At 41.4% G+C, this 24,746-nt stretch overlaps 1 protein-coding gene across 3 annotated transcripts in view; it reads right to left on the bottom strand.

The window, feature by feature from the left end:
• Window positions 1–23,021, bottom strand: part of MYH9 (myosin heavy chain 9) — a 78,145-nt gene extending 55,124 nt beyond the window's left edge. The window contains exons 1-3 of one of the 3 annotated variants that reach the window (XM_053942055.1): window positions 22,991–23,021; window positions 22,429–22,696; window positions 19,389–19,456 (exon numbers count right to left, since the gene is read on the bottom strand). The gene's annotated coding sequence lies outside the window, so the exon portion shown is untranslated. Of the gene's footprint in view, window positions 1–14,877; window positions 14,988–19,388; window positions 19,457–22,428; window positions 22,697–22,990 lie in introns of those variants that run through there. The other 2 variants (XM_053942057.1, XM_053942054.1) reach the window with 2 other exon arrangements.
• Between the last annotated feature and the right edge of the window lie 1,725 nt (window positions 23,022–24,746).

The following is a 24,746-nucleotide window of genomic DNA, read 5'->3' as shown; positions in this document are numbered from 1 at the left end:
CAAAAACCACTTCTCAGAAATTTCAACTACCAGCCTAGAATGTGAGGTGCACTTTGCTTCTAAATGATAGCAATTTGCAGATGCCAGTTAAGATTGCTATTAGATACTTTCCATCACCAGCTCAGTAGTAATACCCAGCCAACCAATTTATATATATTTTTTTTTTCCTAGATAATGTTCAGTAGAAAAATATCTCCAAGACAGTAACAAAATAAACCAGGAAATCTTACAGCTAAATATCTTCTACTAACATCCTTCTGTGAAGCTGTGGTCAGATAGAGGAGAGAGTTTCATCCCTACAAAAGGGAGACTTAGGCTGCATACTTGCAAAATGGCACCCTAGATTTAGTGTTTCATCAAAACCAGAACACTACCGCCAGGGATTTTCCAGTTTATAAGGCAGCAATTTTATTAGTGCCATTCAAAAGTCCTTTCAATCAGAAAAGGACTGCATGCGTCAAGGCTCATTAACCATGTAACAGCAGCCTCTTTACAAGATCCCATAAACATTACTTCTCGAATTCTTCCTCACAAAGATACCAGTGTCCTCAATATATGTTTTTCGTAGCTTGAATAGAAACTAGAGCTCTTTACCACCTAAAGAACAGGAAATGAAAATATGAGTACTACTGTCCTAGAAGGCTATCAGAAGCTATATGGATAACTTCTCTACAGAATTTGTATTTACAAACCAGCAGGCAAATCAAATAAGTGAAGTCTGACTACACACACTGCAGACAAAAAAGTATTGAAAGCAGTACAGAAGCAGCTCAATTCCCAAAACATGCATGAGAGCAACAACAGAAGTAGAGTCCCAGCATTAGCAAACAGTAAATGAAGCCAGAAAAGCATCAGCCATAATAATGATGGGCGCCAATGCCCACACCAGTAATTTGTAAGCATGTAGGGAAATTCCTTTCAACAAATGTATTACTGTAAGTGGTACACAACTTTGTGCCAGAGACTGTATGGATAGCTGTATATTCACAGTCAAAAATTCTTTAGCAAACAAAGAGAAAATCACTGTATAAATAATCGCTTCCTTTAGCCTGAGTTTAAAATCTTTGTCTTAAGCCTTACAGGATATGCCAAGCAGCTGTTCCACACTTGACCTCATCTTTCCTTCCCCACAGGGTCACTGACACTTTTCCACCTCAACCACAATGGTGATTCTCAGAGCAACTCCTCCTTTTTGTATTATTCCTGAAAACTAGGTTTTAATGGATATATGATGAAGAGACTTGTTGTAAAGATAAGATGCAGTAGTCTGGAGGCTGCCATAAAAAACTTGAGCTGTCAGGAGAGCTCCAAGACCATCCTTTAACAGCAAGTCTGAGAGAGTATATAACAAATAAAGAAGACCAACAATTCAATAGAAGATATTAGGATTTCATGACACTGCAGAGTATAATCTGTAGGTTGTGATCAAGGAGTTAAAAAAAAGGGAGTGGAAGGAAAAAGGGGAAAAAGAAAAAAAAAAAGAAATAAATATTCAATTGTGTTCAGAGTTGTATCAGGTTTGGCAAGGCAACAGCTGTGCTCTACCCTCCATTACACAGCTTCCTGCCTGTGCAACTCCCAGAATGTAACCAGTTGCCTTTTTTGGCTATAATCAGGCAGGCCACAGAGGCACTATGCTTCAGCTAAATTCAGTTTCATCATTTCCTGAGGAATCCAAAGTAACCAGCCATCTGAAGTGTCCTACATTACACTGAAACATAGTCCTCACTTCCTCGCTGCTAGAGGAAGAGAACCCCAAATTATCTCACATAGTACAAGAGTGCATTCTTCAGCCAGTATGAGATCATTCTAAAGCATCTATACCTTTTTATTTTCAGGGCTCAAAATAACTTTTACAGTAAGAGGAGAAATAATCTAACACAGCTATTCTAAAACCTCACCAAACACTAAGTTTAAGATATTTTTAATATATTACATATATATTAATATAGTATAATATATTATATATGTAAATATATATATTTAATACAAGTTTTCGTATTTTAAGTACTACCAAATAGTAGCATGGAGATTCAAAAAGGGTCTGCACCTGAAACTTGAAACAGACTTGAAAATCCCCTTATTACATGGCAGCAGCGGCCTTCTTATCATCATCATCTTAAACTAGCTCTCCTGTGCTCCAGAACTGAATCCTCACGTAGTAGAAGTAAAAGCCAGAGGCTCAAGCTAAGATAACATGGCATTAGAGCTATTGTCGAGGCTGACTTTGAACCCACAGGGCGTCTGAACTAGGAATACCACAAACCAACCATTAATTTGTCTTCTCCACAAGAACAGTACCAGAGGAATCAGATTCAGCAAGTTCCATCTCATGGACTCCTAAACTTATCTTCCTAGCTTATGCTGCATTTCACTGGGCATTTCTAAAAATCCCTTAAAGTGGTCAAGGAAGGAAGCAAGCCCAGTAAGCTCTTACAGCAATTCAAAATGAATGCAAATCATTGCCATTTTAGGAACAAATTAGGAAGCAATTTGTTTGCCTGGTAGTTTACATTTGGGGTGTAGATAATTATGTAGGACAAGGACATTTATCTTTACATAGCTATTGTGCAACTGCCAGATGAGAATACCGTTAATAATATTCTTTTTGATGCCAGTCTATAGGCAAGAGGACCAAAGAATACAGAAGGAAGACAGACCATCCTTGTTTTGAGTTTAAATGTCTCCTTCCTAGTATTGTTTTCAAAAATGACATACTACAGTCACTTCCCCGTTAACCCAGTATGTTCCCTTATTGTGGTTCACAGCAGTCTGGGGAAGAGGCTGGTCAAACTTTGCTTGTTTTCCATTATTTCAGGGTCCAAGAGACATTCTTTGCCATTTAACTAACTACATAACTGCCACAAAGATGCCATACAGTTAGAGACAAGGAAATCTCTACAGTCATTAATATGATGGGACCAAGGCATCAGTATGTACTGCAACCTTAAAAAAATAATACCAACTGCCCTGTTGACATACATATTTCCCAGTAGACAGGTTCTTTTGAGAGGAACAAATCAGACACTGAATTTAACTTAAAATGACATGCATTCCCATTGAATTAGGCGGAATTACTCCAAACCCTCACTGGAATACAGTCATATGGACAGAAGTTTGCCTTAGTCTCCTGCAATTTCATAACCTTAAGGCTTGAATTATAAGGCACTTCACACACTCTCTACTTAAAGCAGCATCAAGTGCTTCCCATAAACCTGGGAACAAATACTTTATCTGGTTTGGAAAGGTCTAAAAGCTACTTCTGCTGTAAGGTCCCTTTCTTTCAATTTTAAGTGTTTTGCAACTGCTAAAAGCACAGAACATTATCTATTTGCAATTTAATTTTCAATAACAATTTATATTAGATCCCCCAATCCGCCCAGACATTTACTCTGTGAGCAGCCACAGAATTGTTCCTGAGAGTGAGCCACTGCTCAGTTAGATAAGCTTGGGCTTTACTAAACTATAGAGCTAAGAGCTTAAGAAGAAATAGAATTCACAAGAATTCTATACTTATTTCATAAGAGCATTAATGCAAGAGTTAAAGCATCACACAAGTATTAGAGCACTGGCTGGGCAAGGAAACACCTCCAGTTTGAGTTACCTAAACCATCATTAAAGTAGGGACCTCCACACTGCTCTTTTCTTGGCTTCAGCCTCATTCCTAGCAACAATGCATTACTACACTGGAATAGATAGTTTTATTCAAACACCATTTCATTTCCCTATTTTAATGAATTATGAGAAGTTTGTGAAATACTGTGCTACAGAGGATGCAAAATAGCCACCAGGATGCAAAAAAATGCACCGAATCCTTGGCAATTCAGATCAACACTTCAGAACTTTGCTGTAAGACTGAGCCTGCGTGAAAAAGGACATAAGTGGATAATTACTGGAAGTTTTCTTCTGTTTCATATCCACCAGTAAGACACTGTTACAAATTTTCTGTGATTTCATATTAAACAATCCTCCCACATGGTTTGCCTAGTCGCTTTTCTACTTGCAGTGCAAGAGGAACTACCCTAAAGGGTGACAAAAAGAATGAACAATAAATAGCAAACATATTTAGACTACAAGTTAACTTCCCTTTCTTTAAAGAGTTCATCTTTTAAAAGCAGTTCAGGAATACAACTTTCTCACCACTTTCCAAACTGTCTTAACTTTAGCAGGTTGTCAGACGGTGCAATACGAGACAAAAGGCCCTTTCACAGAACAAAAAGAACATATACCATTTCTATAGGTAAGACAAGACTTGCACTAGAAAATTACAGCACTACAGGTCACTTATGGCCCTATTTTGGGTACAACTAAGTTGTAGTCAGTGAAGAAATTTGATTATTTGTTAATACACAGCATTTAAAAAATTATCTGACTTTGAGAAGCTGATAATGATTCAAACTAAGTTTGGTCAGTAACATTCATATGATGGGAATCCTTGCTAAGCTATGATCTGAACAGCTAATACGTGCATTATTCTTGCAACTCAACTACTTCACTTTCCCCAGCCAGCTAAATACAGCTCCTCAAATTAGATTTAAGAGCACCTAGAACACTAGACTAAACTAGTCTAAAATAGACTTTAGTGGCCAGGATAGCTACAGTGACCATGAACTGACACTATAAAACCCCTAACCTACCAATAAAAAACTTCCTATAATTCCCTTGTATTCACTAAGAAACTGTTCAGATCTCATTTGTTTAGGTTAGGGTGACAGTTCACAGTTCCAAGTGCCAGTATATTTATGGAAAAGAAAACTGCAAAGTTTGTTAGCCCAAACTGCTCCAGTTTGTAAGCAACACCTCCATAAAAACCAGAGTTTAAATCACTAAGGGTGAGAAATGAATCACAAGGAGGTGGGGGGAAAGGAAAAGCTGGCAGGAAGCTGAACTGATGGACAGGTTATAGCTGCTTATTTCTCAAGTTCAGTACATTGAGACACGTCAGTGCTTGATGCTTCAGGCTGAATGCAAGACTCACGAATTTCAGTTATCCCACAAGAGAACACAACACCAGGCAAGTACCTGAGCTTGCAATTAACACCCCCTCACAGGCAGCCCCCTACACTGAAGGCACTGAGCTGCACTTACCCTTTGCATTCAGAATGCTGCCATGCAGACTCATTTCTTCTATTTCAGCTTTATTTGGGATTCATAATGACTGCTATTAGGCTTACTGTAGTTCACTGCTTTCTTCTCCAGTCACAGTCTGACGCACACAATACATTGTTGAAAGATTTATTTCACAACTGGAATGCAGTTTGCTGGCAATTATCGTTGCATATTCAGTTTGACTGTAGCGCTGCCCAGACTTGCCAGCTACCCTGTTTATTACTGTAAATTAAACTCAAGGTAGAGCACTAAAGTGTCCTCTCTGTATGTGGGGCTCTAAGAACCAAGAAGGAGGAATCTAATTATCTGATGCATAAGTGATGCTTCTATTGCACAGAAGTGACCTACTGGCCACACTACAGGTAAGACAAAAGAAGGAAACTGAAAGAAATTCTGCATCTTCCAAGTGGCCTAAAGGTACCCAACACACATCCTCAGAACAGTGAACATGGAATAAATGTTTCTCAGTTTCTCCATGTCCAGCTCACTTCATCAGCTGCCAAGCACCACTCTGGTATGTGTGAAGCATATATTCTACTCTAACAGCTGACAGAGGGAGTTTGCTCTGGCAGCTGGGACTTCCCATGGTAAAATGCAAAGGCCACAAAGCCACGTACAAGCAAGACACTTACATGCCACCTAACAGTCACCTTTTCTTTCCACTGGGTTCAAATACAGTAGGACTGTGAGAACAGTCCTACAAGAACAGCACATGTGCATTTAACAAATATTAATGCCAATCTGAAGAGGCTACTTTTGGGTACCAAAGACTGAAAACAGGATAATGCAGGCTTCACCACGGGCTACAGAAGCACAGGAACAATCTTGGGCAACCACACTGCATGTAGTAATTAACCACTGTAGGTTACAGGCAAATAAAGCCAAGCATAGCTTCCCCAACTTAATGCTAGGGAGGGTATGCTTGCCTCTATTTTAATTGCACCTTATGAGTTCAGGGAGACATAAAGACTACTATACTACCATGTAGATGGCACCAATACAGTTAATCAGCTCTATGAAGCCTGTACATGCTGTTTAAACACACCAAACACTGATTTAGGGAGGGGGAGGGTAGCCTTCTGTTGATTTCAAGTCCAGTCTTTAGCATGACAAAGCTAGGCTGGCTGCCACCCAACCCCATTCACTTTGAATAAATATTCAAAGTTTACAATCCTGCATAATACACTTTCTGCAACTGTTGTTTCTCATTAGTGGAGTACAGTACATGCCTTCTCAGCAGAGGAGAGAATTCCTCTTACAGAGACAGTGTGCCCACAAGGAAAACATTCCAGGGGGAGAACACATTCTTCGTGACCACTCAGCAAAGTAATCCCACTTAAGGAGACAGCTGTAGTTCAGAAAATTGCAGCCCATCCCTGCTGTTCAAGCTGTTTTGCTGGAAGACTTGTTTTCAGGAGGCATAATGGCCTGCATAAGTTCTGATCAGGCATGCAGAGTTCCCTACAGACATTGCATGAGAGAGGGGGGAAGAACTTAGAAAGTTTTAACCTTTGTTACCTCGGGGTCACTTTTCATCCCTTCCCTAATATTCTCATTTAAGGCTAAAAAGGTACCTGCCAAGAACTCTGAGGCACCGTGTAAGGTAGCTCTACATACATCAATTAGCACTCCCCGTCATCTCTGTCAATGCCGGGTTTCAATTCACTGCAAGAGCGAACAAGGAATAAAACAATTACACCTAAATACAGAGACACCCTTTTAGGTGCAAATATTTAGCATCTATGTGGCCAAGATAAAGTCATCTTACAGGAACAATTACTCTTGCTAACATTAACTGACAAATTGCTTTGATCTTAGCATCAATACAACTAATCATCTTCCAAGTCATAATGAAAAGAACCAAGAATCAGGGTAAATATGTCCGGTAAATAATTTTTTAAATTATTAATTTTACTTTGCAGCAGAAGTTTCTCTAGACACTTTCAGCTCAACCTACTGTGCCAAACTAGGACTGTGTTCAAGCAACCTTCTGCTACACATCATATTTTTATTCTTGTTTCAAATAATTCTGCTTCACATTAACAGCAGCTATGGGGATGGCGGGCAAAAATTTTGGCACAGAGAAGTGTACTGCCTCTACAGGGTCCAAGTTGGATTCTCAATCCTTCCAGCAATACATAACAGTTCAATAAGAAGACCTACATCTCTGTTTATGACAGTGATGTCTGAGGTAGAGGTCTGAAGAATGACTTTTTCTGGACATGAGAACACAGCAACTCTCACCCAAAGAAGAAAAAGCTACATAGCCTTTATGTTCCAGGATGTGTAAGGAGGCCAGGTTGAAATTATTTATGGTTTTTAAATTTTTAGTTGTATTATACTTATATTTGTTTTATAAATACATATGCTTATAAATATCATGTTCAAGATAATCTGAAAATCCAGATTCTGGCATTTCCCTATTGCATTCAAGGCCTGGCACAGCCTCTTAGGCATCCATTATGAGCATTGTTCTACAGGAAGCTCGTGGTGCAGTAGAGCAACACGAGGAACACTGGTCTGGTCTGTACACCTCACCCTCAAGTTTGCCTTCTGGTTAGCTTGCTCCCTCCCTGACCCTGTGCTTTCTTCTCTCATTGGTGAATATATCAGTCTTTAAAAAGGAACAGCATCAGGCATTGCTAATTTTAGAATTCACCCAACCATGCCCTCCTGTCTGGATCTCCTGAAACACTGATTTTTGTTTTAGAGGAGAAGAAAGGACTCATCTTTCAATCTCAAATGAGTAAAAACAAGGGCACTTGAAGCAGAAACTCAGTCTTGACTATTACAATCATGGCTACATGGCATATAAAATTTTCTCTATTCTGGCAATACAAGAAAATACTTTTTTGGAAGAAAAAGAAAATTATCTCCTTTTGACAGGTGACTGATATAACATTTCATGGTTCCCATACGAGGAAACAAATACAATTTGAAAGTTTCCAATAAAGTTTTGCTTTCTGCCCTAAAAGGATAAAAAACAACATAAGGAAGCACTGACCAGAGTAGCCAAACTGTTTCGTGTGTTTCCACCATAGTTAACAACATTGTCCACAACCATACACAGGGCAGTGTTGCGGTGGTGAGGCACTGGGACAGGCTGCCCAGAGAAGTTGTGGATACCTCATCCCTGGAAGTGTTCAAGGCCAGGCTGGATGGGGCTCTGAGCAACCTGGCCTAGTGAAAGGTGTCCCTCATGCAGGGGATTGGAACAAAATGATCTTTGAGGTCCCTTCCAACCCAAACAATCCCGTGACTCTCCAATATTCTTCTCCTTATCTACGTGAGCAAGAGCTGAACCACTAACGCAGCTGCACTTTTCCCTGACAGAATTAGCAATAATACAACATGGTGATATTTATCACTTAAGTCTACATCAAGTTTTTTGAGCACTAAAGAACTAAAATTTATTTATACAGTTCTGCCCATTAGGAAAAAAATAAGATTTGTCACATAAAAGATTACCTCCCACCATGTGCAAGAAGATAAACTGATTTTGCACATGTATACGTCAGTGCTACACAGGCAATGAAGATAGCTTTTAGAAGTTACATTAATTTGCCTAATAAATTTGCAATCCTTCTTTTATAACTAATACATCTTTCTCATCACATTTGTGTGTTCTCATTTTATTTTTCCCATCATATACTGCATTAAACTTGGAAAGGGCCATTAAACCAATTCACAATAATTTACTGTGTAATTAAATGTCAGAGACTTTAGTGTCTGCTATAAAGATTCATACTGCGACATAAACCAGTTCACTTAGCTTTTATTGCCTGAGTTAAGTCACAATTCTTAAGTCACAATTTAAAGAGTTTTTGTACTTGTAGAGAAATCTTATTTGATATTTATGCTCCTCTAAGAAAGATTTACTTGGTCAGTATACAGACACATCCACTTGAAATACAGCAGTTTCAACTATCCAATTATTTAACTATTTTAGGTAGTCTACTGTATATCTGCATCCATACTTCCATTTATTTAAACAATTCTGAGAAGTCTGAATACATTCCACTTGATGTCAGAAAGGAATAGAGATCATTTCTATCTCTGAACAATGGAAAAAAGTGATGTCTGAACCACAACTATGAAGAACAAAATATATTTAAGTGGCATTCTGCTAAAAAATGAAATTCCACCAATACAAAACAAATATTTCATAGACTACTTCATATTCATTTACAAGCAAAAAGTAAAGTTGTTTTCTAGATAGTTACCGCAATGAGGAATTTACTAATTAAATTGCTGTTTCTGGCTATCTTCATCTCAAATCCTCCCCTTCTGACCTGTTCCACTCACTAACTGTTAAATACACAGCTATCCATCCTCACAACCACCCAAAAAACCCAAAACAAAATGTCAATACCTTCGTCTATGTTTTAAACTATGACTGATATAGCCAAAGAGAATATTTTGTCATCTACATTTAAAAAAAGGTGCAAAAATCAATTTACTTTATAAACCAACTAGTTTAACTGCTTAACCAGGAACTTTCTAATCCAGTTCACTGGTTTAATTTCAGATTTACATTCAGTATTTCTTGTGAAGTTCTTTCATCTAAACATCCTATATCTGTTCAAATATGTCTAAATCCTAAGATAAGGTTTCTTTTTCTTAAATTGATAGCACATCAATGAAAATTACTTTGTTCACGCATTTCAAAATAACTAATTTTATCAATTTTGGCACAGGAAGATTGGAATCTCTTGTGCTAAATGGCAAGCAGACCTACAAGTAACAGTCCCTGTCAAAAGGAACTTACTAACTGATACTACAGTTCTGTTAAGTCAGTCACATTTGGAAAAAAATAGAAGCAATTAAATTCTTAATTGAAATTTGGCTGTAGGTTTCCTTTCTTCTTTTTTTTTTTTTTCTTGAACATTTAAATTATGTTACTAAAACTAACTGGGCTGGTTGTTGACTATAACCAACTTTAACTGAAGTCAAATCTACTGCACCTCTAAGGTTGTAAAGTAGGTTGTAGAAGTGTCTAAATACAAATGAACTGGTCAAATCTTGAGCTTAAAAGAAAAACACAGGTGAATGTACTCTCATTACTACAAACAATAAAAAGCAAAGTATTACAAGATCGTGCTTTAAGTCTTAAATTTTAAACAGGAAGCTGCCCAGCAGGAAAAAAAACCCCTCTGACTGCACACAACTGACAAAACAGAGCTGTAAAATTTCTCTAAACCTTTTTTCTTACAAGTCTTAACGCCCACTTTGCTTTCACACAAATCAGAACTCAAGTTCTGTGCAGAGGCATATATCACAATGGATTTCCTGCCGAGACTCATTAAAATGGTAGCTCTTGATGAATGGAAGTATTCATCAGTTAAGAAGACTTCATGATACAGATTTTCAAGTTAAGTTTCCCTTAACATATTAATTATTAGCCTGAGTTTACTGAAGTTGCTTACCCATGTAGTTTTATTTACTGCTCTCAGTAAATTCAGCATACATGCTCTAGGAGAAGTTTAATTTCTAGTCATGAAGACATGCAGAATCCAAACCCTATGTACAAAACTCTAGAGGCATAAATTTCATAAATAGGTCATGGAGTCAAGACACAGCACACAGCATTACATTTCATTATACCTCTCTGCAACCAGCAGCAATACATTTGTAATACTTCTACAAGAAACAATTTACAGTAGACAAAGTATGCCAGATCAATTTTTCAGTTTCCCTTTCACTATGGTTAAAAAGGACGTGACTTAGCAGTCAGTACTAGCTCCAGAAGTGTCACAAAATGAAATCAATCACAGCTCCATCACCAGAAAACTGTAGACACTAGTGTTTCTTCACACTCTTTAGGATGCTCAGAAAGGTAACATATCGTGGTGAAGAGTAACTGGCCAAGGGACCATTAACTGAAAATGGGGATTAACCCATTATGCTGAACACAACTGGGCTGGAGTGAGGTCAGAAGCTGTTAAACTACTACAGTGGCCTAGGACTACAAGACAAATCAGTGTTGAGATTGTTACTTCAAGTACACCAAACAAGTTCTCACAGCCACTGAGGAAAAAAGCGAAGCGGATAAACCATAATTAAGATGAACTTTTAAATTGGTGCATTTCATTTAGTTGGACAACACCCATGTGCATTAGCTTCCAGGGCAGAAGTTGCATTTAGTGTTTTTGCTTCAGCATACTCTTATTAAAATCAGGTTGCTAGTTTCCATCTCTTTCTACACTAGAAAACTCAATTAGAACCATGGTGTGGTTAAACTGAAAAGAAATTTAAGGTACAAGGTCACCCAGCCACCATTAGGTTAGAGCAACTGCCAGCAAAAACAATGCTGCTGTAGGCAATCCTCTGCTATTATAGTTTTGTTCCAACCCACAGAAGACTTAATGTCAGGCACACAATTTCTCTACTTAACATGCAAACAGCTCTCCCTCAATTATAAACTAAGAAAGCAAAGAGTAACGAGATATTTACACAAGAAATCAAAGAAAAGAATTTATGTTAGAGGGCACTGAGTGCACTATTAAGTCAAACAAACAAAAATACATTAAATCATACACTGAGGATTAAGGTTTTGGATACCTTTTAGTAGACGTGCACACTAATTGAAGCCTCTAAAATATACTCTAGTCATCAGTTAGTTTCAGCATGTTACCCAATAGCCCAAAGCTACCACACAAAAAAGTAGATGTATTATGGAGGATAACACAACCTTAGCTTTGACTTCCCCTTTCAGTAACCCCTTGCATTAACTAGATGAGTTCCTGTACCTCCCATGGGCCCACTTATAATCTCACCCTATTACAGTCACACTAATCCATAAGTGACATCCATCTGGGCAAGACTCAGGCCTAGGGATGGGGTGGAAGCAGAAGACTGAGAAGAATCAGCTCAGAAATCACAATACCTCTGACATGTGTCCTGTCTCCTTTGTTCTGGAAATTAACAGAACCAAATCTGAAATTTGGATAAAGACAGACTAATCTCCCAGTACAACTGAAGTGTATTTTCACAAAGCTAGTAGCAGGTGATAAACATGCACTCCCTCGTACCTGCATGTGAATAGCCTGACACGTGACCAACCTGTGAATTATTACATGAACACAGTCGGTACATTATTTTTAAACACCTTCCAAGATAACAATGGTTCGTGTTTTCAAGACAGTTTGTTGATGTGGTAAATGCAAGTCTCACATTTGTAGTAGATACATTTGCAGTGCTAACTAATGCTACAAAGAGACTTGAGCACCTGAGGCATCCAACTGCAAGGCAGTTTTTAAAACTTGAAGATGAGTGAGTATTAGAGCTACCACTGGCTACACTGCTTGAACACTCTCGAACATTTTGCATAATACCAAATAATGTGCAGGACAACAAAGATTATCTCAGTTTCCTAAGTGAGAGATTTTTCTCTTTCCTACAATTTTACTGGACAAGGCTGGGTTTTTTTTCATTACTATTATTATTATTATTACTTTTTCATTAGATTCATTTGAAAGATTATGGTGTAGCTCACACAAGCTATTTGTCTTCTTAAAACATTCTAAAACACATCAAAATCTACCCAGAGGAAATAATGAAAAAAATCTTATTCTTTATCTCCTGAGATGAAATTATCATCTGGCAACTTTTTTTCTTACAAGATTAACTTGAAAGAAAAAGAAACAAAGAAACAACCAAAAACCAACCCAGGACCATGGTAGAAATATCCTAACAATCTGTGCAAAAGCCAATAAAAGGACTTCAGTTTCTCCACTCATTCTTTTGGGGCAGACAGAACCCGACTATTAAGTCTTCCTGTTTATACAGAAATAGACACAGGCTACTCAGCAGCACAAACACTTCTCCAGAGGTCGCAGACTCTTCTTCTCCAGAGATCTTCCAAAATCAGACCTTGGCTATACAAGTCAAGCATCCAAGAGATAACGCCAGATTTCAAAAAGAACCACGTCACTCACCAGCTTGGTGCCAGTCACACTCACTTGGACGTTTCAGGTCAGTAAAGAAGCTCAGATCCCCATTTTTACCCACTACTACCAATTTTGCTTCTACTTTAGTGTTATAGAAAATTTTGCCTGTCCACCTCGATAAAGGCAGTGCACACACTATGAATAAGTGCAACAAACAATGCTATCAAGAAGTGGAACATGTCAACTTCAGCAGGTCTACCTAATACAGAGCATCACGGAACTGTTGAATTATTTCCTTGTAGTTATTTTCACAAGGTCAGATTAGCATGAAGTCTTGTGTTTATACAGTTTGGGAAATTGTGATTAACAACTTCAAAACCCTTCTGTGCCACTTACATTTATCAATTGCTTTCCTCTCATTACAACTTTCTAGTTAATAAAAGTATTTGTTTATCTCATTGAAAACTTGTGAGAGCACTACAGATGCAGACAGTGAGTCAATATATATCTGCACCATGATTTTTGCTGCCATTTTTGCTGGAATGCCATCAATAAGTGAACTTAGTCACATCATTACCTAGTGACTAATTTCAAAAGCATTTTACATAGGCAGTAACTGATTAGAGGGTTGTTACTTTGGAGTTAAAACTTTACCATACCTAGCCTTATGAATAGGAGATGTATACAAGAGTCAAGAATGTGTAATTTAATCTTTCAATCCACGGTTCAACAGTCTCCATGTTACCTTGTATTTCCTTACAGCAGGCAAATCATAAATGGACCTTGGCCTGCAGACTACTACAGTATCTTTACAAGTTTGAACCATATTTTTTAATGCATTATTTGAGAGATTACTCTGTTTTGGAAGACCTGCCCAGTTATAAAAAAGCTTAGGTTCTTAGTCCACTCTGATAGAGTGTGGCTCAGGACATCGTGACAGGATACGGCAGAAAAGCCGACAGAAGAAGAAAGATCAAGAGCACAAACAGTGCTTCAACAGGAAAAAAAAAAAGAAGGAAAGGAATTGTAAGGAGGAAAAGAAAGTGGAATTAAAAGAGTCACTGCATGCAGAGTTTGCTGACCAGTGCAGTTTACTTCGGAAAAATCCCCCTTTATTACCAGAAGCGTGTTATTCTTTTAAAACTCATTTCACCCTGTGTTTAGGCAAATTAGGAGCAATTCTCATTAAATTTCCTGGGCAGGCACCACGCTCGGGGGCTCTGAAACTTGTTACTTTCCACACCTACCGAGGACAAGTTGGTAAAGATACCACTCAAAGCCGGAGCACTTTTACTACTCGGTTGGAGGTGATGCCTGAAAGCACAAGCTATCTGCAAGAGCTCTCAGTGCAAGCTTCATCTTGCCCTGTCACTCCCTCCTCCCTCCCTCTCTCCTGGCCCAAACCGAACGAGGAAGTGGAGCCGGGCTGGCGGGCGGAAGCCAAGCCCATGGCGGTGTCTGCAGGAGGGTTGTCAGCCCGTGACTCAGGCTGCAGCCCTGACAGCTGCCCGGCGGCCCCGGCGGCCCCTGCCCGCTGCCCCCGTGGGCCGGGCACCGGAGGGAAGGAGGGAAGGGAAGGAGCTGGGTCCGGCGGAAAAGAGCGCCAATCACCCACCCCACCTGCGGGGGGCCGGTTCGCGGGGCGTGCGGGGAGAGAGCGGCAACTCCCCGGGCACGCACGGCCCCGGAGCACGGCGGGGACACGGGGAGCACACCAGCACGGCAGCTCCCAACGGGGACGGAGCGGCGGGACAGCGGGAGCCTTCTCGCCCGGCCGGACAAAGAGGCGCCAAACCCGGCGAGGGAGGGAGGAAAGCGCGGCGCCAGGGGGGACAAATCGGAGCCACCCGCGCCCACCGCCCCGCCCGACCGGCTTCACCTGAGCCCGGCTACGGTGGAGCGAAGGAAACGCCGCGGCGGCGGCTGCGCTCCTCACGGCAAGAGTGCGGCGTCCTCCGGCTGCGGCTCCTCCCGCAGCACCGCGACCGCCACTCGCTCACCGGCTCTGCTGAGCCGCCCGCCCGCCCAGGCGGGGCCGCCCCGCCCCCCGCGCCGCCGCCCGCCAATGGTGCCGCCGCTCCCGATGATTGACGGCCACCTGACCAATCAGAGTGGCCGAGGTGTGCGGAGGCTGAGGAAGCCGTTGAGCCGTTAGCAACGCCCGTGCGCCCCGCCCGGCCCCGCCCAGCTCAGCCCAACCCTGCTCCGCGGCCGCTCGGGCGGGGAGCGGCAGCGGCGGCTGCGGGGGTTCGGGGGCGCCGAGGGCTCCACCCTGCCGGCTGCGGGGTCGGGTAGGGCTCCCCCGCTCCGATCCGCCCGGGTCGAGCCCGGCCGAGCCGCCCCCACAACGCCCCACGCCGCGGCAGCCCCACAATGCCCCGCGCCGGCCTTTGGTGTTCCCGAGGGCAGCGGGTGCGGCCGGGGCCGGGAGCGGGGAATGGGGCTCCGCGGGGCGATGGGCTGCGCGCCCGCCGCCAGAGGCCGTGCCAGAAGTCTTCCGAGATGGAAATTGGGGGTGCGGGGGTGTCCCGACCAAGAGGTTCCCACTCAGCCTTGTTTTAGTGCAAAATACCTACAATAAGGAAGATGCCAGTCAAAATTTTGTTTCACAGAGTCAATCAGGTTGGGAAAAGTCTCTGAGATCTTTGAGTCCAGCCTATGACCGAACACCACCACGTCAACCACACCATTGCACTGAGTGCTACATCCAGTTTTTCCTTCAACACCTCCAGGAATGGTGACCCCCCCCCCACCTCCCTGGGCAGCCCATTCCCATGTCTAATCACTTTCTTTGAAGAAATTCCTTCTAAGGTCCAGCCTGGCTCAGCTTGAGGCCATGATCTCATCATGGCACTGGTTGCCTGGGAGAGAAGACTGACTCCAACCTCGCCACAGCCTCCTTTCAGGCACCTGTAGAGAATGGTAAGGTCTCCCCAAGCCTCCTTTTTTCTAGACTCAACAACTGCAGGTTCCTTGGCTTCTCATAAGACTTTTCCTCCAGATCCTTCAGCCAGCTTTGTTTCCTTTCGCTGGACTCTAAGGGACAAAACTGAGGCAGGCAGAAACATGAGTGTAAGCAGCCCCTGATGCTGCTGAGGTGTTTGAACAGCCAGTGCCTGTGCTCACAGAAGCCTAAAGCATATTTTAAAAGGCATGCTGAAACATTGATGTGTGAAAAGGCAAAGGTGGTGTAATTCTGCCTCCATATATTAAGTGGAACTTCAGGATGAGCTAAAGGAGGAAGCAATAGCCAGGATGTGAGACCAAAGTCCTTCTGAAAAGAGTACGGCATATCTAAATCCATATGTCAGATCCAGAAAAGCAGATAAGATTTACTGCACACTTTATGCACATATAGAAATGCAGGGGTCCTCCCCTTTATGACTTTCGTGCAAGGAGGGGAGATTTGCAGATGTAGGTGCCCGTAACAGAAAATGCAAGGTAAAATTTACTGGTGGCAGTATCAAAGCTACAGGCAGAAGAGGCAAATGAAGTTAAAGAGGTTTGAATAAAGAGGGAAGTTAGTGGAGAAGAATCTAAAGTAAGCATTCCTTGTCTGAGTGAAACGCTTAAGGCTTAGAAAGGTTCACTGCAGCAGTTTGGAAACGATCCTAGACATTTTTATCTCAAGACACAGAAGACAGTGGGAGAAATCACTGGAAGGTTATTGTACAGCTGAGTATCAGGGACACAGAAGTGTCACTGTTAGAGGCAGAGGTGAGAAATGTAAATACAGATGCAAAATAGAAATGAGAATTTAATTTGCCCATGAGAAAGGAATATACAGGGTAGGTCTTCGCTAGTGCTTCAAGGCAGAAAATGAAAGGAAGCTGAAATTGTGACTGACAGCTACCTACATTAACAGAAACCTTTGGATTTACTGTGAGGGTGATGAGGCACTGGCAGAGGTTGCCCAGAGAAGCTGTAGATGCCCCATCCCTGGAAGTGTTCAAGGACAGAGTAGATGGAGTTCTGGTCTGGAAGGTGTCCCTGCCCATGTCAGGTGAGTTGAAACTGCCTGATCTTTAATGTGCCTTCCAACCCAAACCATTCCATTATTCTATGGTCAAACAATCCAGTAGCTCATATTGATCCATGAAAAGAAGTGACCAACATATGGAACAGATATTTACTTGCTGAACAACAGGGTTTTAAGTTCTCCCACAAAAATGAAGCAGAATGAAAATAGTGGAGGTAACCAAATATATCAGAAGCTTCTTTAGAACATGAGAAACTGCATCATCAGCCATGTTACTGAGAAAGGAAAGGTAAGCCAAGGAAAGCAGTCAGTATCAAGTCTAAACAGAGCTTTTAAAGGAGAAAAAGTAGCAGATCTTAGCTAAAAAAGCAAGTACAAAAGGCAACATGAACTGACAGCAGTAGTTACATTGTTACATTGGAAATAAAAGATAATGACTGGAAGCATGAAATGCAGACATAAAAAGGTTGTCACAAAGTCATTTTTGCAGAGTGTATATTATTGGTAGTTTAAATTATTTTATTCTTCTCTGGCTCTCACACTCACATATGTTCTCTTCCTAATGCTCAGATTTAAGGCTAAGGTCAGAGTAGACTGCCTTCTTAAGGTTTGGCACTTTTTTTTTTTTTTTTTTAATATAAATCTAAGAACTTGGTCCCACTTCTGTTTAATTGATATTAAAACTTTCTTGATGGCTTCATCAATAAAGCATCAAAACTGAGTTCAGAACAAAGACTGGTACAGGTTTACACCATCCTTTCCCTTCACAAAAAGTGTATCCCACCTCTGTGTGTTTCCCTCATGGTCAGATTTGTAGATGTACCATACTTGAGGCAAGTCAGATTTTAAATGTCTGTTTTCTGTAGCTTGACTACCTTGAAAACAAGTGCAATAGGTTTTTGTTGGCAGGAAGTCACCCAGGAAAGGGGACACACCTCAGAGAAAAACAAGATTGACTAAAAGAGCTATCAGACTGATTTTATACATCTGTTACTTTCTACAAATTCACAGGAAGTTTATGTGGATCTTTCTGATCAACTTCACTCACATTTTCCATCAGTGTTTGCAAGCCAGCATGATTTGGAAGAACAAACCTGTAGTGGTCACTGAATTCTGGAAAACATCTAAACAGCAAACAGACTTACCAGTTTGATGGGAATAAATTAATGGCACTGTAGTATTTCCAGAGGGAAACAAATCTATGAGGCAGCAAACATCCAGAGATACTTCTTCAATTTGCCAGCTTTTACACACCAGACAAAGGTCCACTTTGCTGAACTACATTGTTTTCCCCTACACTGGTCTAATCCAAGACCAGTTTGGTCTTAACTTTGTTGCAAACAAACTTTGCTTCAATTTGTTGGCAAACAGCAAGCCCTGGGAGAAGCTTGTACTTCATCAATCAGCAATAAATGTAGGGACATTTGATTCTTGTATCTGACAAATAGATAAAAGTGGCCAAATTGATTTTGGTGAACAATTTTCAATGCTTTGGGGGGCAGGAAAAAACCTCTTCCAAAACTAGTTTCTTACTGACAATCTGGAGAGAGTGAAACAAGAAGAGTGACAGAGACAAAAAGGTGTTTACTCCATGGAAGGAGTCACATTGCTAAACTCTAACCACAGTGGCTTTAGACAGAAACCACACATGTACTGATCTGGAGAATGTCACAATCTGGTGTTGCTAAGAAGCCTGAGCTCTGCTTTTACAAAACTTGAAACCTTAGTTGTTTCAGTGCAGTTTCATAATTAGAATTTCTTTAGAGAAGCAGCTCTGAAGTGGCTTTAATAGATACACCCATACAAAGCAGCAGCTATAAATGCAGATGAGAACTTGAAGCGCTTTGAGGTGTTGTAGCAAAAGGAAGTGGTTCTTTGGAGGTGGGTCTGTAGAAGAAAGTCACTTATGTCTGTGGACTTGTGCCTCTGAGCAACCTGAAATTTGTCTGCAATTTAAGCACCATGTATTACCACATAACTTCCTTTTCCCTTTATACCAATTCTTTATTGTTCTCCTCCCAAACCAAATGCCACATCCAAACTGTGAGAGTGTGAAAGGTAGAAAGCCATCTTAAGAGATGTGGAAGGAGTGAAAGCAAGTGATGTTTCCCCTGAGGCGTGGGAGGGGTGTGTGTGTGTCAGAGAACAAGTAAGTGAAATGTGTCCCAGGAAACCTGTCTCAGAAGCAGCCAGGAGCAGATGTTAGGAGAAGAGTAGTTCTTTTCTTACAGAATGATGTTAGTCTTAGCAGAACTACCCAGCTTCTGGCTGTAGAAAAGGTAAGGCTTAATTGGCTCATTTTCATATGTCAAGGTGCAATTCCATCATGCCCTCTTCATCAGCAAAACTGGTTTAAGGTGTTGTCTATTCTCCCACTAGAAATCTGGTTTTAGTGCTGTGACATAGCTTACCACTGCTCCAGCAGTGATGGCGAAGATGTTTAAAAAGTCATATTGTACACTGGATCACTGAAGAACAGCTAAAAAAAGAAGGTCAAGAAAAAAAGATCAGTTCACTGATCTAGTTTATAGGCCCTCAGAGAGATGCACCAGCACAACTGAGGCACTGTGATGGGAGTCTTTTAAATTGACTTTGCTGATGGAGAAAATTTAAGAAGGAAATATATGTGCACGCCAATACAGGGGAGGAAGGGAGGAGCTGTACCTGGCATACTCTAGCATTTAAAGCACTTGTTCTATTTTTCACCTCTCCCCAACCTCCACCCACACAGTTCCATGTGAGCAACCTGCTGAACTCCTGCTCTCTCATTGTAGTTTTGCTTCAACTTTAGTAAAAGAGGAACATGTTTTTACTTTCTCAATACATTAATTACAAGACCTGTGCTGAAAAGCAAACCAGTTACATACATCTGGTCATTTGGCATACCATTCAGAGGCACATTTCTCTACCACTGTACTGCAGTAGTTATATTTATCACATGCCAGACTCCCTTCTTTCAATAAAATGCAAATTACACCACCCTGTAGAAAGGACCCTATTGGGGAAGCAGGTTATCAAACAGCTGTGCTCTGACTGAAGTCATGCAATATCCTCAGAAACACACCTAAATGAAAACTTCTGAGGCAAAGGAAAAGTCTTCTTGGAGCTTGTGAGTTCCTCCAGTCCCTGAGATGAGATTACAACTCCATTTGGCATGGTTACAGATACTACATTCCTGATCTGGCATAGTAAGAATAATGACCCAGAACTCTTTACATCCAAGAGGTACCTCTGCCATTTACATGGAACCACAGTGCTAAGCAATAGACATTTTTTAGTTCACTATATCCTCTACCAAACTGTGTTTCCTCTAGACCTGTTCTCTTGCTGCTCACTATGTTCTATTCAGCTTTAAATTCAGAAAAGCTGGCATTCAACACCAGTATACAAAAGGGCCAACACGAATACAAGCTATCCAGCAAAATAATCTTTGTCCCAAAACTCAGTTTTGGAACTCAGGAATCTGAGTTTCCTGTCTTGGGCCTACCCAAACTTGTCCTAAATGCCAGCAGAAAACATCCTGTTACCTGCCTGAAAAAAAAGCACAGCAACTGGGGGTGGGGGGGGGTTGGTTGGTTGGTTTTGTTTAGTGTGTTTTTTTCTGAAGAAAACAAACATTTTCACAGCATCTGTTACACCTCAGCTCCTTCAGTGATAATTCAGCAATTAAAAAATGTTAGGCTTGTCTGCCCTGGCCTCACAACTTCCAGGCTAAGGAGCTGTGAGCCTTTATAATAAAGGCTAAGGAGCCTTTATTAACATCTCAAATACCTCCTTTTCCTTCTCTCTTTCTCAGAGGGGTAAGAAATGCTTCAGATTCCTGAGTTCAGAAGGGCTTGGGGGCATTCTTCTTAGCAGAGGATAAGTTGAAAGGAGAACAGTATCCCATCCTTCTGTCACCCTGCACCTGTCTTGCTTATGACAAGCCAGGCTTGGGTGAGGTACTGATAAGGAAAATACACTTTAAAGAGACTGACAAATCCACCTAAACACTGTTTAATTCACTCTGATAAGGTAGGGCTGTGGAGAACTTTCTGCCACCTTTGCTTCTATTTTCCTTCTGTAGGTCTCAGGCTGGGCCATATTTTCACAGAACCAAGAATTCATAGCAGAGTGATTGTGTTATAACAAAAACGGGACTTGGTTTAGAGAACTCATAAGAGACAGCATTTAACTACTTCACAAACTTTATTCATTGTTTTAACTACTTCACAAAATTTATTCATTGTTTTAATTGCTTTTCAGCATCAGCCACCTTTAACGGACCTCTAAACAAAAGGCATCGAGGTGAATTCACTTCCCTCTACCAGGATGAATTTAGTCACCCATTTTTTTAACATCCTCCTTTCCAAAATCCAAGAAAGCACCCCTACTTTCAGCTTGCTGCCTTTCCTGAGGTTACTGTGTGAGATTCTTCTCCACTAATGGTGCCTCTCAGTTTATCCCATGTCTGCTGTTTGTTTTTGGGCTCAGCCTGCTACAGTAATCAAGGCCAAATATTTGCACAAATGAAGTGGTGGTTCTCATTTCAGGAAGTTGGCTGAGGACAAAGTGAAACTAGCTTGAAATTCTCTAGTATGCCCAAGAGATATTAAGAGCAAGGGATTTTTCCAGTGCTGTAGAAAGTCATCCAGATTCCCACTGTAGCTTTGTTGTGGGAACTGCAGGGGAACTAACTCATTTATAGCCTGCCCCAATTAAAGACACCACTTTTATCTGCCAGAAACCAAAGTGGGTCCAGTCAAAACCAAACTTTGGGGATCATTCTGTCAGGCTACAACCAGAAAGAAGACCCAATGTGAAGTCACCCGAACGTTCATTCTCCCTCTTCTGCAAGGCTGAAGTCCACATTTTTCTGATAAGAAGAGGCTACATCCTTTGTGCTTCCAAGTCAGTGGCAGGTCTTATAAACACACCCACATATTCTCAGCATAACATATTGCAAGCTCTGTGCATCTGGAGCCAGTGCATGCTTTGCTCAACAACCCCCCATTCATTTCTGCTAAGATTCCCTCCCACATTTAGGACTTTTTTCCTGCTCCCTTGAGAGCCTCTTCAATTCTCCCAGCTCCTTACTGTAAGCACGGACTGTTCTGTACAGCTTTGCTGGTCTGCTCTGCCTTTGAGAACATATGGACCAGTGCAGGAAGCTGGGCACAAAGATCTGTGCATTACCTTTATTCTCAGCCCCGGGTTTGGGTCAGGGGGATGGACCAGAAGAGTGAACTGACAGTGCTGACACAGAAAGCAGAAAATTCACCAGGACTTCCTGAGGCATTAGCTTTGTAGGATGTGAGAAATTGCCAACACAGATACATGAGGTGCCATCACTGTGGGAAGCCTCCTTTCAGATGAGGTGAAGATGAGCTCCATTTAACACAGTCACCCTTCTCTCCCATTTATCAGACCATCATTTCCTGGGATTACTCTGAAACAAAGAAAACAACTCACCTGTCATCCTGTGTGTTTTTATAACACACCAATTCTGGTCAAAAGTCCATAACTCATTGAGGAGCAGCAGACTTCTGAGCTGCCCAGGCTAGCACCTGCTCTGCAATGTCTCAGCTACCAAGAGACAGGAAAGTGTTAGAAGAATCAAACCCACAGGACAGAGGTGCTCAGGGACTTCTGGAATTCCTTCACGTGAGGTAGCAACTTGTGTTAGGCCAAGATGTAAGGAGTCTTGCAAGCCCTGCTGCCTTCTTGCATTGCACTGGTCCTAGAAAAGGAAAAAAAAAAAAAAAAGAAAAGAAGGTTAAAAGGTTGAAGAGAATATTTTGAATATTCTTTGGACTTTGAGTTATAAACCTAAGCATGACACAGACACAAAGCAGAAAATAAGGTACTGCTCTCTTCTACCTAATGGGGCAAGTCATTCAACCTGTGGTAAATCCTGTCCTCTCCCTCCTTGACTTTTCTGTTTGTACATAAAGTTAAAGCATCCTTAAGCCTCTTACTGCTCTACCACTCTCCTGATTACAGCTGCATCTAACACTGAACTTGAAATACACACCTGTACCTAAGTTTGCAGCTAATTGTGAGACACTGCAGAGGCCTGTAATTCTTTGACTCTTTATAGAGGAATGTACATGTATAAAAGCTTTTTGAATTTTCATAAGCCGTCCCTTAGATGTGGGATAGCAAAATAAAAAAAAGATGAAAACAAGATGCTCACTCAATGATTCAGCTTTCCTGCAAAGTTTCTTCAACCAGCCATCATAACCCTGAAAATAATCACCCCTGCCCATTTTTCCTGTGGGCTAAAAACACATCAGCAATGAGGATCATAATTTAAGGTTTTTTTTGTTGCTACTAGGAACTAATGAGAAAGAGCTTTGCATTACATAGAGAAAAAGAATCATATGCAGAAAAAGAAAGCAAGTATGTGTATGTTTGGTATTGTTGGGTTTTGGTTTTTGAGGATTTTATTTAAATTTCTTTTTTTTTAGTTTAAGGAATGCTAAATCAGGCTTAGCTTTGCTAGGGGACATACCAGCTGTCTCCAAGCTCTTTTCATGATGATCTCTCTTGTACTTTAATTGAGAAAGCAGGGTGTGGAAGCTCCAACAAAGGCTCCCCTTTGTAGTGTGTTAATTAGGCACAGGAATTAACAAAACCCCCTCAGTTATAAACAATTACCTTTCCTCAGGCTTACTTTCATTTTCCTGGTATTGCATTCTTACTAATTTTCTATTAGGTTTTCAGAGTGGACAAGACTAATTTCTAAAATTAGTTTTCTAATTAGCAAGGAAAAGGAAAAAAAAAAAACCAAAAAAAACCCAAAACGCCCAAACCTAAGTAAAGGAGGAGGAAAAATACCACTATAATTAGAAGCACTTAAAGATGTATTTTTTGGTGCTTCTTCAGGATAAAAGAGACCAAGGTTTTTTAAGTTCAATGTAAAGTCCCGTCTAAAACTGAAAATTGATGTGACTCTGAATGTAAATGCCTGGGGATGTGAAAGAATGTGATCAGGATTTGTGCGCCCTAAAATGATTGCTACCCTCACCCCTCCAGGAGGAGGAAAGAGAGGAAAGTGAGAATGGCTGCAATTTCTCCAGACATCTCCTTGCCTGCCGGTCCTGGCTGGCTGCTCAGCATGTGCTCAAACTCGGCACACACAACAGCTGGGAAGGGAGCGGCCCCTGCCCTCCTCCCGCTGGGCGGTGACCTCACGCATTGGCACCGAGCTGTCCCCAGGGCAGCGCCAGCCACCCAGGCACTGGAACCCTCCTCCTCCCTCTGCCTCCTGCCGAGGGAAGGAGCAAAGCCCAGGGGCTCGGGGCTGTCTTGCTGCCTCGAAGAGAGGCAGTCCCGATGATGGAAAACTGTACTATAAGGATGACTGCCATCTTAACACCAAACGTTTTTCACCCTGGGTTAGCATGAAACCTTTCACGCTATGCTCTCTAATCTTGTTTTCTGTTTAATTTCTGGAGAAAGGTCGAGCAAGGCATGTGAATCCATGGTATTGGAAGAAGCATATTATGATTCAGTGTCTGGTCAGCTCTACACTTCTCTTCTTATCTCTGATAGTGCTGTTTGCCCAACACCTTTATGACATAGAAGGCACCAGATATTCAAAGTTGCCTTTGTGTCCAAGGAGCTGCCCAGAAAGCAGGGGAGTAACATTTCTGTGGGACTGGAGAAATAATAGCTCTACCTACATTCCCAATGGAGGCTGCATATCCCATCTTGCCAGCAGACCTGGAAAAGACTGTCCAGTGGGAACTCATAATTCTTAGTGGCAGCTTCCCAAGCACAGCAGT

This window comes from Vidua chalybeata, chromosome 5 (assembly GCF_026979565.1).
Source record: "Vidua chalybeata isolate OUT-0048 chromosome 5, bVidCha1 merged haplotype, whole genome shotgun sequence".
In the NCBI taxonomy this organism is placed as follows: Eukaryota; Metazoa; Chordata; class Aves; order Passeriformes; family Viduidae; genus Vidua; species Vidua chalybeata.
Note: the sequence above shows the minus strand (reverse complement) of the source record. Positions and strands in the feature narration are given on the sequence as shown.